The 14,296-nt window shown below is 33.0% G+C and overlaps 1 long non-coding RNA gene across 1 annotated transcript in view; it reads right to left on the bottom strand.

The window, feature by feature from the left end:
* Window positions 1-14,296, bottom strand: part of LOC137757429 (uncharacterized) — a 310,561-nt gene that overhangs the window by 42,643 nt on the left and 253,622 nt on the right. The window contains exon 3 of the long non-coding RNA XR_011072339.1: window positions 12,281-12,338. This is a non-coding gene — a long non-coding RNA (uncharacterized lncRNA). The remainder of the gene's footprint in view (window positions 1-12,280; window positions 12,339-14,296) is intronic.

The following is a 14,296-nucleotide window of genomic DNA, read 5'->3' as shown; positions in this document are numbered from 1 at the left end:
GCTTTGCTAAAAATGGTTTCCCTCTTAACAAGTTTCATACATATTGGGTCTTTTATATTTTTTTTGTACAAAATTGTTACTGAATTATGTGAGCACTATAATTATGTTTCCACATTGACAGGTAATATTGAATGTTGGCTGAAGTAATTTTTTCAAGTGCATTACAAGTACTGCACACTTATTGAAAATTACTTGGCTTATCTGGTCAATACTCTGTAAATTAATTGAGGGAATTGATTCCTGGTGTTCACTGGGAAAAGAAAAACCAAGCAGACTTACAGGAAACAATTGTAGAGGAGAAAACCACATGTTGTTGAGAAAATTAGTACAATAATGTGGAATGAACACTGGACCTGTGCCCCTTAATCTTTGTTTCCGTTTTCTCCTGAACTTCAGATTCCTCTAATCATTATTTCTCTCTCTATCCAGTCTGCATCCAAAGTACCTCATCAATCACTCTCTTGCCATCAGCCTTAATCTCTGTGTTCCCCTGCTCTTTTGCCTACTATGCTGCAAGACCTGGTCTCAGATTAATTCTGAAATAGCCTCTTATATTACTGGAATTTTGAGTACCACTAGAAGATAAAACAATTACGAATATAGGTGCCACTACACATGAATTGTCTTCAGCCTCAGCTTGGGAAACATTTTTATGTGTTTGGTCACCAGTCACTGCTGCTCCTATAGCAGAGAAGTCCAGAATAGGTTGTCCTTTTCAAGTCCCCGAATTCAGGGCCCACCTCTTTCAACAAGGGCTTTGCAATCCCTTTCATAGACACACACTCAAAATATCAATAGAAACTATTAGGTGTGCAATTCCTCAAATTCTGTTCAATACACCACCTGCAAGTTACTTATAACCTAACCTGTCTCTGGCCTTCCATCCAGTCTCAGAGGCTGGAGATTATCAAAGTACAATGTCATCAACTCCAGAAGGAAGGACTTAAAACAAATGAGTTTTAAGAGCTTTCTGGAGGAGGACAAACATTCTCCTGGGATATTTATTCTTCTCTTGACATTAGAGAAGCCTTTTTCAGAGATACAAGTGCTAAACTGAAGTTCAGACCTGGCTGCAGTTTTCATTAGTTCCAGATTATTGGGATTATCCTAAAGGGTTTTGTTTTCTATACAATGATGAATAACTAGAATAAAAGTCAGTGATCTGATTCTTTTTCAGTCTTATCCTCACTGATACCTGGTCCTGGAGAAACAATGATCAGTTTACAAAAGGTAAATATAACTTTAAACAAATTAGAGACTAATGTTTTTCAATTAGATGAAATTGGGTTCCACTTGTTTCATCTCAATTTGGTCCCTGAACTTTTTTTTGCAAAGTCCCACTCTAATTCTTAAGAGAGTAATATATTGTGGCTTAGATATTTTTAATACTTACTTTGACCTAAGCAAAAGTCATGAAATATTATCTTTGAAAATAAAAGTATTTTAAAATGGTAAGTATGCATTAATTTCTTCATTTAATATGGCTAAAAAGGGAGAATGAAGAGAAACTGCTTTGGTATTACTTTTAACACAAAACAAAATCTAATTCTATATTATAATCAACATATTATTGAGCAATTTAAGCCAAGGATTTAAAAGTAACAGCTTTTCAAAATTTTATAAGACAAATCTTTTATCTTTATCTCTCTCCTTTAATAAGTCATACCTATGCCAATCACCTGGGATCCTCAACATTCTCCAGGGCCTTATTCCCATATTGTATAACTGAAAGTTGCCATTTCTATATAGATAAGTGGTAGTTCTAGTATAGTAATAACGGTCACTTCACTGTCATCATTAGTTACTATGTATACCATATGTTGCATAAGCATCACATTTGTATAATATTAGTAATAATACACCTTACCTAGAACTTTTTTGTGTGTGTCACAATTTCTTAGAGCTGGGTATAACTTATTCTCATCTTTTGTAACACTAAAGATCTGAGCAATTAAGTAACTTGGTAGTAGTCAATAGTTAGTACATTCTTGAGTCAAATTTTAACCTAGGCCAGCCTAACCCAAAATGCTACCTTTTAATTACTATGCTGTATTTCATTTTATAAGTACTTTACCTTTTGTGTTCACATGCAGTATTTTATTTGACTTTGAGAGTCAACATATGAAACAGGCCTAATCACTTCCATTTTACAAATGAAGATTCTGAGGCCCATAGAGGTTATTTAGGTGGTAAGTGGCACGGCTGGCCCCCTGATGGCAAGTCCATCTACAGACTTCTCTCAAATGACCTTAAGGGATATGGCATATATGGTTAGAGGAACAAAGAAGTCTCTCTTTTGTTGTTCCACTTTCAGTAAACAAACTTAATAACACTTAAAATATTTTTTCCAAATTAGAAATCCTCATAGCTTTGTTTGAGGATAAATTGTGATGGTTAGTGATAATGGTTAAAAAAAATAGAAATGACCATTTATGTTCAAATTTGTCATCTCTATTTGATTGTCTAGATACACCTATAGATTTTTCTTCCTTTATTTTAACCTCCAATTTTAGAACATTTTCAGAGCCTTAAAAACAATTTTTGTAAAAAATGAACATTGTCCAAAGTATACTTTATAGATGATCATATTACATGATATACTCTTTTTAGTAACTGACCTCTCTGAAAGGAAATGGTTGTTATGGTTACCACAGAGCAAAAGTGAAAGAAAGAAAGAAAGAGAGAGAGAGAGGGAGCGAGTGCAGTCACTTTGAAACAAAGTGCTGCAGAATTTTGTTTTCAGTGATCACATTAATAATTTCTTGGCTGGCTTATCTCATCATCCTCTCAGGAAACAAAGGACTAATATACATAAGCACAATAAATGCTGTTTCTTAGTTCTTTTAGTATCTGATATTTTTCAGATTCCACAGATATGGAATCTGCTATTGTTATTCTTTTGTGTGCATACTCTTAAATAATTTTAATTAACAGCTATAGGACTAAACTGTGCAAGTGCTGGAGAAAAGAGGGTCTTAAAACCTCCAGCCAGTTTTTCTTTGTTGCAGAGGTATTTGTCTGATTAGGATTCTGCTGAAGGCTGGTAGTCATGTGCAAATCAAAAAGCATGAGTTTCAGTTATGCAAATATAATGTCCTTAGACTATCTGATATGTTAACTTGAGACACTGAGCACCTGCAGATGTGATCAGTAAAAAAAAGAAAAATTATTCAAAGGGAGTTAAGTTTCTGACTTATCTATTTATTTATACAAAATTTCAAATGTTTAATCAAGACACAAGGAACAGGCAAGTGTTTAAACAAGATTTCTTTTTCATTCTCATACCAGAATGTATTATGGGATACAATAAAGTGAAAATAAAAAAGGGAAAGACAGAAAAATAACTATTTTACCTCTTCACTGCCTCTAATGACTCACTTTTTGATTGATTTCTGCCATTTACTGACTTGCCCAATAAACGGATGTTTATTGAGCAACTACTATGTACCAGGCACAGTGCTGGCTGCTTTGGAGGACTTTTAGGGGTATTGATGACAAACAACTCCCTCATCTTCTGCTGGGAGAGAATGGGATTTAAAGAAACAGCCAGACTTGGAAAGACTGTATGTGTAAAGGATTGGAAGGGCAGATTAGTCTAGGGGTTAATGGGAGAAAATGGATTGGCCGAGGGGCATTGGGATGCTGGTAAGTAGTTGGTAGGAACTGGTGATTATTGGGTTTGAAAGGAATGATAGGGAGGTTTAAAGTCAGTACAGCGAGTATGGAAAATATTGGAAGGAATGAAAAGAATGGGGTGAACTACTGAAAGAAAAAAATAAAGGAGTGCAAAACACTAAAGGAACTGAGGATACAGGAAGGATTTGGACCTATCAAGGAAACTTAAAGAAGTAAATCCAATAATCAACTCAGTTTTGCCCTCAAGGCGTCTGCCAAATCCTAAATGATATAGGGACAAAATTAGAAAGAAACCTAGTAGACACCTGCTATACCATAGATCTTCACAGTCTTACAGGCTAAAGAGATAAGAATTTCAGTCCAAGATCTACCAAGGAGGATATGGCTGATTAAACACCCAGGCTTTCAGTTGACAGTTTAGAACCCAGTAGGGTTATGCCATAATACTAAGAAAAAACTGGAAATTGACAAGTCTGAAACTCAGCCTTGAGTCAACTCCATATTTGATTGGATTGAGATGATTATCCTTTAACTTCTCTCCAGGAGAAAAGTAAATCATCTCTGAAGAAAAATAAAGCTATCTACAACCTATATAATTTTAACAAAGACTTTGGTTGTCACTCAAGGAGAATTACCAGGCATACAATGATTATCGTACAAAGATTTGTTTAAACTATTATAAATAAGTTGAAGAAAATGGATAAAAAGATAAATTTTTCAACAGAGAAAGTATCTATGAAATATCAAATGGAAATTCTAAAACTGAAAAATGCAATCAATGAAATAAAGAATTCAAAAGCTGGGTGTGGGAGAAGGTAAGACAGAACAGAAGAAATGATTAGTAACATAGAAGATGGATCAGTAAAAAAGATCCAAACTGAAGCACATAGAGTAAAAGGAACAGAAAATACACATCAAGTCACAGATCTAAGAAGATTCATAAAGCCTAAACAAGATAAGATACAAGCAAACCACGTCTAGTCACATCAGAGTGAAACTGCTTAAAATCAGAGACAAAGAAAATAATCTTAAAAGCAGTTAGAGGGGAAAAAAGACACATGGCCTTCAGATGGGGCAATAGTAAGACAAACAGCACTATTTATAATAGCCAGACATAGAAACAACCTAAGTGCCTACCAACAGATGACTGGATAAAAAAAAATGTGGTGTGGATACATACAATGTAATACTCTTCAGGCATAAAAAAGAAGGAAATCCTGCCATTTGAGACAACATGGATGAACCTTAATGACATTACATTAAGTGAAATAAGTCAGACAGAAAAAGACAAATATTGCGTGATCTTACTTATATGTGGAATTTTAAAAAACCAAAAACCCCAAAAACCAACAACAACCAAAGTCATAGAAAAAGAGATTAAATTTGTGGTTACCAGAGACAGGGGATCGGGGGGGTGGGCAAATTGGATAAAGGTGGTCAAAAGGTACAAACGTCTAGGTATAAGATAAATAAGTACTGGGTATATAACGTACAACATAATGACTATAGTTAACACTACTGTGTGGTATATGTGAAAATTGCTAAAGAGTAAATCCTAATAGTTCTCGTGACAAGGAAAAAAGCATTTTTTCTTTTTCTTTTTCTTTTTTGTGGTATCTATACGAGGAGAAAGACGTTAACTAAACTCAATTGGTAATCATTTCACAATATATGTAAGTCAAGTCATGCTGTACACCTTAAACCTACACAATGCTATATGTCAATTATATTGCAAAAAAGCTGAAAGAAAAAATAATCCTAAAATCAGTAAAAATATTCCCCTGAAATATTATTTTTATCTTTTTAAAAACATTTCTTTCCAAAAGAATTTTGGAATGAAAAGTAGAAACTTTTCAAATAAATGTAAACTAAGGGAATTCACTGTCAACAGGCCCGCAAAGAAAGAAATTTATTCAAAAAGATTTCAACAAGCAACAGGAAAATGATCCTGGATGGAGGCACAATAATGAGCATGAGAGAATAAAGGGCTCCAGAAAGAGTAAGAAGGTAAATCTAAATGAATATAGATGTTTAAATCAATGATAGTAATATCTTATGAGGTTTAAAATATATATCAACTGAAAATAAAGAGCAATAACAGTAAAAAAAGTAAAAGCATGGTAAATAAATTTAAAGTATTGTTAGGTTCTCTCACTGTCTGACAGGTGTTAAAGTTACTAACTTAATGTTGGACTCTAATAAATCAAGGGTACACTAATAAAATCTAGGATACACTAAAGGAATAACAAAAAAATATACACTCAGTAAGCTAAGAGAAGGAAAATAGAGTGATAAAAATAATTGATTAATCCAAAAGAAAGTAAAAAAAAAAGAAAAAACTGATATTACCAAAAAATAATAAGATAATAAATAGATGACAATTTCATTAGATGTAAATGGTCTAAATATTTCCAATTAACGTTCTATGATTCTCAGATAAAATTAAAATATTAACCATAACAACCAGAAAAGTTGAAAGCATAAAAGGATAGAAAAGGATATATCATAAAAACACTAAAAGAAGGGTGAAGTAGCTATACTAATAACCAAAAATGTAGACTTTTGGGTGGGAAGTGTTACTAGAAATAAAAGGGACAAATTTATTCTTTAAAAAGGTCAATTCAGTATGAACATATTACATTTATAGATTTTTATATAACTAAAAACCTAGTCATGAAGTATAAAAAAATAAAATATAATCAGAAGTAAAAGAAATAGATAAATACACAATAATGTATGGAAGTTTTATACAAAACTGATAGAACAAGTGGACAAATATATCAGTGAAAACAAAGAAGACTCACATAATATGATTAACAAACTTGATTGTTTGTAATAAGTCCATAAATAATACACAGTTTTCTCGAGTGCACATAGAATGTTTATCAACTTTTTCCTTAGACTGGATCATAAATCAAATCACAACAGATTTTGGGGAAAAAGGATTAAAATCATAAGGAGTATGATTTTTCTGATCACAGTGGAATTAAGCCAGAAATCAATTTAAAGAAAACTAGAAAATCCCCACATATTTGAAAATTATGCAATGTATTTCTAAATAGCACGAGTTGAAGAGAAAATCACAACAGGAATTTGAAAATATCATGAACCAACTTATTTATTACTAGATATCAGATGCCTTTTTATAATATTGTAATAATATCATTAAAAATTTTTATTTCTAATTGTTCATTTCTAGTATATAGAAATACAATTTTTTTTTGCATACTGATCTAGTATCCAGCCATCTGAATAACTTCACTTAATTCTAATATTTTATCTGCAGATTATTTTGATTTTTTGACAAAAAAAATATGTTGTCAACAAATTATGACAATTTTACTTCTTCCCTCCCAGCTCTTACATATTTTATTAATTTTAGTGCCTCATTGTACTGACTAGGACCTCAGCACATCATTGAATAGAAATGGTGATGGTAGACTTCCTTTCCTCATTCCTGATCCCATCAGGAAAGCTTAAATTTTTACCATTAAGTATGATGTGTGCTATAGGATTTTTATAGATTTTGTCAATTAAAGAACTTCTGTTATGAGTTTGAATTTTTTTTTCTTATTTATATGTAACTGAAAACATTTTACAGAAACTGTTTCACTATAGAAAATGTAAAAATACATTAAACATATTGTTATTAATAGAAAGTTCCATAGATGTTAACTTTATGATCTTTTATACTTTATCTTTTATTTTTATTTTTTTTGAATTTTATTTTATTTTTTTATACAGCAGGTTCTTATTAGTTATCTATTTTATACATATTAGTGTATACATGTCAATCCCAATCTCCCAATTCATCACAGCACCATCCCACACCCACCACTTTCCCCCCTTGGTGTCCATACGTTTGTTCTCCACATCTGTGTCTCAATTTCTGTCCCACAAACTGAGTCATCTGTACCATTATGAGTTCAAATTTAATTTGCAGTTTTCTTCCTAATTTCTTTCCAGATTATGTATTTTCAGCCTTTGTTTTAAAAATTATTAGAATACAAAAAAATAGTCTATACTTAGAAGTTTACTCTGAGCATACAAGTTCAATATCTGCAAGAGAATATTTTCTCAATAAAAATATTAGGTAAAATTATATGAAAGAGCCATTTTTTATAGGTCAAAGACAGTTGGATATCAGAAATTCCACAAGTTTCAATTAATCATTATGGCATACCCAGAATAATTACTCAATTGAAGCTATCAGCTATTTCAAATTTATTAATTGCAAGATGCAACTCTGAAGAAAATTGCAGGCAATCAGTAGGAAAGAAAAAGTAACTAAAAAGACCATACATTTAAAAAAATATTCTTCAGAAAAACTGGAGTGACATGATATTACAAATTAATTCCATACGATTCAATCTAATATTGTAACTTGCTGTGAAGAGTCAAATGAAAGTGTCAACAATTTCAACTTTATTAACTATAAGATGCAGTTTTTTAAAAATTTCAACAGAATTTCAAAGAGACTTCTTTTTTAAAAATCAAGTTAAAAAAAATACATTCTTCAGAAGAATAGTAGTGGCAAGGCATTCAGATATTTGAGTAAATAAAGTCCTTGATTATGTACTAAGAATAATCATTCAGTTAATATTATTTTTAATGTTCCCATAATCAATATAAAGAAGTTTTTCTGCTTTCTGTTTTGTTGTATGGTCAGCGACATTCATTTGTAAGTTGGCTGGCTGAGTTCAAGGCTATGGTTTGCTGGAAAGCATTCATTTTACAAACCACTGTAGGGAATTAGTATACCTCACTTGACTATGAAGAAGACATATTAGGGTTGAGTTAATGATTTCTCTCAAGTATTTAAAATAAAACTGACTAAAGATATGAGGCCTTCTAGGAACATACCCAAGTGACACTCTCATGCAGATGCACAAAAAGACATGTGTAAAGTCATCTGTTGTTGCATAGTTGGCAAAAAAACTAAAATAATCTAATTGCAGTGGTAAGAATAAATAAAGTTTGGTCTTTTTGTACAGTGGAATTTAGAGGTTAAAATAAAAGAATTAAATATTCATGTATAAATCTCAACAACAAAATGTTGAGTGAAAAAGGAGAGGTGGAGTATGATACCATTTAAACTTAAAATGCATAAAACAATACCATTTATTATTTACAAATACAGTTGATTCTCATTATTTGTGGTAGTTATGCCCTATATAGTCATCATGACCAGTGAATTAGTAAAGACTGAACCACTACTCCTGGGGGAAACACAAAGTTAGGTTCCTGTGACCCTGGTCACAACATTGTTGTCAACTGATCGCTATATAACTTTGTTTTATGAATATATATGCTTGTAGACACCTTATTTAATATATAGATTGTTGACTCATTAACACTGAACTCAGGGCCAGCAGCACCGTAACTCACGCCTGAACAAAGCTTATCTAACACGTGTATTTTCTCCATGAGGTGTCCTGCAGGCTTCTTGCCCTTAGGAATACCGGACAGCACTTCAGTACTACATTTAGGGGACATTTTAAACAGCAAAATCATCAACAAAAAGCACAAAAATGCAAAACACTGGCACTAAATAGACCAGAAAAAAACCACCTGTTTACAGGATGAGAATGAAAACAAGGAGGCCGAGCATTGCTTTGGTCAATCTCAGCTGAGAAGGTGCACATCCAGTGACTCAAATTTTTCACTACTCTGTACACGTCTGCAAAAACTTCACGAGTATAGATTTGGGGGTTACAAATGAGTTTTAGCAAGCAGGCAAATTTACAAATACAGAATCCACAAATAATGAGGATCGGCTGTATATACTGGGTTGGCCAAAAAATTCATTTGGGTTTTTCCGTAACATGTTACAGAAAAACCTGAACGAACTTTTTGGCCAACCTAATACACGTATCGCACAATTACCAAACTATGTATGAGAATGATAAACACCAATTTCAGAATAATGATAAACCTCTGGTAAAAGAGGGAATGGAAAGGGGTGAGGGAAGGTTACAAATGAATTTGCTATTTTTTTTTTAATAGAGAGAAAACTGGTATACATATGGCTGATCATAGATATATATTATTTTTAGTAATTTTCCACTTACTTAAAATATTTTATATTTAATAAGAAATTATGTAAGTGTGATCTGTCTTCCTTCATTGTTTTATTTAAAGACTAAAATAAACTTCAATTACAGATGAATGTTATTAGATAAGATATGAATAATTTTTGTATAAAAGTTGTCAAGGATTAAAGTGGATTATTGAGAAAAGAAAAGGAAAACCATCAATTGAAGATGATGTCTGAGAACAAGAAAAGTCTAAATCTGTAACAGCATCTTAGAAACAGAGGTGGGGGTACTTCCCTGGTGGCACAGTGGTTGAGAATCTGCCTGCCAATGCAGGGGACACAGGATCGAGTCCTAGTCTGGGAAGATCCCACATACCGCAGAACAACTAAGCCCATGTGCCACAACTACTCAGCCCGTGAGCCACAACTACTGAGCCCACATACCACAATTACTGAAGCTCACACGCCTAGAGCCCGCACACTGCAACAATGAGTAGCCCCCGCTCGCCACAACTAGAGAAAGCCCGCATGCAGCAAAAAAGACCCAGCACAGCCAAAAATAAATAAATTTTAAATAATTAATTAATTAATTAATTTTAAAAAAAAGAAAAGAAAGAAAGAAACAGAGGTGGGAATGAATTTGACCCAGAAGTTTCCAAACTTGGCTGTGCTGCAAAAACAACTGGATTACTTTCAAAAACACAGACAGATCTTTGGGTGCCAACCCTTTCAGATTCTAATTCAGTAGGTCTGGAGTCAAATTTTTGCAAAGCTCACTAGATAATTCAGACACATAATTAGGACTGAGAATCAACAGACTGGATGTTGGCCTTAGACACAGGGCTTCTGCCCTGCAAGGACTTCAGAAGTCATTATGCACACAGCCCATGATCAGTACCTCCTGGGGTTGTGCAAAGAGGCATTCCTATTAGACTCATGTGCTTTCTCTGTTATATTATTTTTATATTCCTGATTGGAATTCTGAGGAATTATGAGATCTAATGACTCATTCAAGAGTGTGAAATATGAAACAGAGCTCCTGATACATACATATTTAGTTCCATTTTGTCATGCCCCTTCTCTAAAAAAAAAAAAAAAAAAAAATCAACTCCTTTCTTTAGTGTTAAATGAGTTGCTTAAGTCATGTATATGTATATAAAAAAACTTGCAAATGTGGTCTAAAATAGATTTAATATAACCTTAGTTAAAGTTATCAATGTAATCATATTTAGGGACACATTTATACTTATAAATCTGAATACAAATATGTGAAACAAATCAAAGTACAAGTATTTAGGAACAAAAAACATCAAAGAAATTTCTTGAGAAAACCACATACCAACAGTTACTCTATTAAAATGTCTGCTACTGGTATTTCTTAGCTGAGCCTGGTTGTTTTGTGTGTGTGTGTGTGTGTGTGTGTGTGTGTGTGTGTGTGTGTTTAACATATTGAAACAGGAAGCAAGTAGGGCAAAAGATGTTAACTAGTTTTGTGTCCCTTTTTCTTCCTTTCTCTCCTCATCTAATTTGTTCAGCATCATAGTCCCAACTCTGGTACTGGAAGGTCCTTCTTCAACCCCCTCTTGCCTTTGCTGTTTGCCTGGCTATGGCTTTGGACTCAGAAAAGGCTGTTTACAGAAGAAAAAAATGTTTATATTGGGGTTTTTTTTGAGGGTGCAGAATGATCCCATGTTGCTGTAATATTATGTAGGTTGTGTTGCTTTCTAAATAGCAGCAACAAACTCTTCTACTATGAAAACACTTGAAATATTTTCTGTATATATATTTTTAATGCACTTTTTGTTATTTTTAAACCACAATTAATTTGCAAATTGGTTGATCAAATTCTGTATTAGCAAGAGTTGCCTGTATATCAATGTACACCTATGGAAGCATAGGCAAATTCCAGTTAGGGTAGACTAGCTTGTTTCAGACCAATTCTCCCAAAGTAAACAATCAGAAAATCTGGAAAAAAAATGGTAATTAGCTCTTTGAAGGCATCAGAGAGCTACCAAAGCAGTGAAGATTAGGAATCCAAGACCCTGGATAGAGAGGGAAAGTATGGAATAATGAGCCTGACATTTGGTGTTACTTTTCCCTGAAGGTATTTGTAAATTTACAGTAGATCTGAGAGACTGGGAAGCTAGAGGCAAGTGGCAGAGACGAAGAGAAGACTTGAGACTGAGAAGCTCAGTAGAGCTTTGGGGAGACAAAAACTAGAGGTTAGGGCCTGCAAAAGAGGAAACACCTTGGTAAATACCCCCAGACTATCAGTTGGGACCCCTGAAAGGCTACATGCTACAAGTAAGGCTGAAAGGAAACAGACCAGTCCTTACAAAGACCAAAACTCAGCTCCATATCTGTTTCCTATCAGACTGGATGAAGGTGACCTGCCTTTACTCTGCCTGCCTGTCAAAATATAAACACTGTTGGTGGGAACATAAAATCATTCACAGCCTGAAATTTACTCTACAAAGACACTGTCCGCCATGAAATAATAATGATAATTTAAAAACATGCCAAGCATACCAGGCAACAAGATCGAACAGTCAAAATCAACAGAAAAAAAAACACATATTGTAGTTATGAGGATTTTAAGATACTTGCCATTAGTGTGCACAAAACATAGATGACAAGATGAAGAACATCAACAGAGAACTGAAATCTGCAAAAAAAGAATGAAGTAAAAATTATAAAACTGAAAACCATATATATCTGTCTTTCTGCCTACTACCCAATCCAGCTCTGTTCCCTGATCATTGTAATTAACCTAAATTCTGACTTCAATTAAAACCCTCATATATACTTATCTTTTGTTTTTCTTTAATATACTTTTTTCCCTAAGGAAAGAGAATGTCTAATTGCTAAAACAGAAAGCTACAAATAGTTCAGTAAAAGCATTACATATACCATATACTTCCAAATGTGTTACATTATTTGATTCATAATCAGATATAGAGTTATTCATTAACTAGGACTGTTTATAATTCCATTATTAATGAAAAATATATATTTATTTGAGCTGAGCTTTCTTTATAAGATTATAGTCTAATCTGTCAGTCACAGATAAAGTTTTCAGGTTTCAAAAAATCACTTAATTCTTATCGTTTTACATTTCCTAGGAGGAGTCTGGAGTAATTCAATATGTTCTCTGAGTAAAAAATCTCAGGTTCTTACTTAATCTAATAAAATCATTATTTTATGAAGTCAGATGACAAATGAGAGCCTAATCAATTAGTTTTTTAATAGATGTTTCCTAGTTACAAATGCATTTTTAAATATTTTATGAGTTTATTTTTAGGGTGGCATATATCTATAAATATAAATAAACACATGCATATAAACAATTGCCTTTAAAATTAGTTAACAGATTAATGAAATGAACACTTATTTTCCTGAAATTCTGAGGAGCCAGAGGTGGGAGTGGCAATTAGGAAAAAAGGGAAAGGAAATAATATTTTAAGATCTAAGCCTTGTAAAGTAGGTATTACTCCTTCCATTATACAATGATGTTCAGAGAAATTAAGTAATATGATCATGGCCACAGACCTAGTAAATGGCAGCACTGGAATGCAAACACAGTTCTATTTAATTTTTAAGCTTATATTCTTTCAAGTACACTGTGCTTTCTATCTTTAGAAATAGATAGATGAGTGGGCAGATTTATGTTAAAACCGGTGAGGATATAATCCTGTTAGGAGTTTAACAGGATTTTTATGTGAAGTCTATTGTATTCCAAATTTGAGTGTGGCCAGGAAGTTCATCAAAGTTGGATCTCATATTTCAAAAGTGTATAGAATTCCATATAAAATTTTTGTATCTACTATTGATAATCATCTCCAGGTAAGTTTTAGCACACAGTGTTCAGTTATATAGCCTTGAGTATGTAGGTGCATAGGGTATACATTAGTTAAAATAAATTAATTCCATGAAGTAGAAAGGGATTAAGATATAGATCTCTATATAAAGCATTATGAACAGTTCAATAAATGCATTACATTTATTTATTTTTACATCTATGTTGTACTTGAGCTAATTCATAACCAGAGAAGGAATATAAGTTTCTTCATTAACTGTTTCCTATCTAGTCAGAGTTGAGGGCAATGATGTTGTATCAGAGTTAAGAGATATGTATATTAGATAGTTACCATGCAGACTCTCATTTCCCTTTGCATTAAACTGCTTTAATATCCTGTTATGATACGTACTTATGAATAGCAATGTTAGATCATTCGACATTTAATGGAAAAAAAAAAAAAGCCCAGAGGTTCTCTATATTTTCAGAAGAGACCCAGCTAGCAGTGCTCATACTGAAGCAAGATGCTCGTTTGTTTCTTCCTCTAGTCCTTAGCTGCAAGTGGATTGATGGGTATTTGGGTTGGGAGATTAGAGCAGGGCTACAGCTGCAAACTTCAACCCCAATATTTTCCATATCTCCCTATGCTTTTTCCAAAACAGGAAAATCCTAACAGGATTATATCCTCACCAGTTTTAACTCCTCAATTGCAGTTACATGTTTTTCATTCTGTTTATGTTTAATATCTATCTCCCCTTCTAGAATGTACCAAAGCACAGAGAATATGTGATTAGTACACCAAAGATAAGCAGAATTCTTGGTTACAA

Source organism: Eschrichtius robustus, chromosome 2, assembly GCF_028021215.1.
Source record: "Eschrichtius robustus isolate mEscRob2 chromosome 2, mEscRob2.pri, whole genome shotgun sequence".
In the NCBI taxonomy this organism is placed as follows: Eukaryota; Metazoa; Chordata; class Mammalia; order Artiodactyla; family Eschrichtiidae; genus Eschrichtius; species Eschrichtius robustus.
This window is presented reverse-complemented; position numbering and strand designations above follow the sequence as displayed.